The 1,371-nt window shown below is 42.1% G+C and overlaps 1 non-coding gene across 1 annotated transcript; it reads left to right on the forward strand.

The window, feature by feature from the left end:
• The first annotated feature begins 1,051 nt into the window (after positions 1-1,051).
• Positions 1,052-1,158, forward strand: LOC127099663 (small nucleolar RNA R71). Its single transcript, XR_007794142.1, has one exon. It is a non-coding gene; the product is annotated as a small nucleolar RNA R71 (small nucleolar RNA).
• The last annotated feature ends 213 nt before the right edge of the window (positions 1,159-1,371 follow it).

The raw sequence follows: 1,371 nt of genomic DNA on the forward strand, positions 1-1,371 counted from the left end.
TTTTTTAAATTGGCCCGCATCTTTGGTTTTAATAAGCCTTTGAGGGTAAGGGATAGGTGGTTTATAAGGTGGTGGAGGTACATAAGGTTCCTTCTTTTCTACGGTTTCCTTATTACTCTCTGCCTTTTCCTTAGGTTCACTTTCCTCAGTTGACTTTTGAGAGTTTTGGTTTTCCATCCTTGGATCAGACGGTCCTTCCACTTCCGTTCCACTTCTCAGTATAATTGCATGAGCGTGGCTTCTCGGGTTAGGTTGGGGCTGTCCAGGAAATGTACCAGTTGGGGCAGCAGTAGGCGCTTGTTGTTGAGCTACTTGTGATATTTGTGTTTCCAGCATTTTGTTATGGGTAGCCAGGGCATCCACTTTACTTGCTAGTTGTTTAATTTGTTCGCCAGTGTGTACATTCTGGTTTAAGAAATCTTTATTGGTTTGTTGTTGGGAAGCTATAAAGTTTTCCATCATGATTTCCAAGTTGGATTTCCTAGGGGTGTTATTGTTGTGTGTAGATGGGTTCGGTTTCTGATATCCCGGAGGTATAGCTGGGGCTTGATTTGGAGACTGTCCAGGTGCGTACAAAGCATTATTACTCTTATATGAAAAGTTTGGATGGTTCTTCCAATTTGAGTTATAGGTATTCGAGTAGGGGCTTCCTTGAGCATAGTTCACTTGCTCTGCTTGGATTCCTGTCAAGAGTTGACAATCCGTAGGAGTGTGACCTTGGATTCCACAGACTTCGCAATTCTGAGTTATAGCAACTACGGTGGTTGGAGGTGATACATTTAAACTTTCAATTTTCTGGACCAGAGCATCCACTTTTGCATTAACATGATCAATGTTACTTATCTCGTACATGCCGGTTTTCGTTTGAGGTTTTTCCACCATTGTTCGTTCGGTTCCCCACTGGTAGTGGTTTTGGGCCATGCTCTCGATAAGCTGGTAAGCATCAGCATAAGGTTTGTTCATTAGTGCACCACCTGCAGCGGCGTCTATTGTTAACCTTGTGTTGTACAAGAGACCATTATAGAATGTGTGAATTACTAACCAGTCTTCTAAACCATGGTGTGGGCAAAGTCTCATCATGTCTTTGTATCTTTCCCATGCTTCGAAAAGAGACTCGTTATCTTTCTGTTTAAATCCATTTATCTGGGCTCTTAACATAGCTGTTTTGCTTGGCGGAAAATATCGGGCAAGAAAAACTTTCTTCAACTCGTTCCATGTGGTGACAGAGTTGGAAGGGAGAGATTGAAGCCATCTTCTAGCGCTATCTCTTAATGAGAAAGGAAAAAGACGAAGTCGAATTGCCTCTGAAGTGACACCATTAGCTTTAATAGTATCAGCGTATTGGACAAATACGGATAAATGAAGGTTAGG

The sequence above is a fragment of the Lathyrus oleraceus genome, chromosome 6 (genome assembly GCF_024323335.1).
Source record: "Lathyrus oleraceus cultivar Zhongwan6 chromosome 6, CAAS_Psat_ZW6_1.0, whole genome shotgun sequence".
Classification (NCBI taxonomy): Eukaryota; Viridiplantae; Streptophyta; class Magnoliopsida; order Fabales; family Fabaceae; genus Lathyrus; species Lathyrus oleraceus.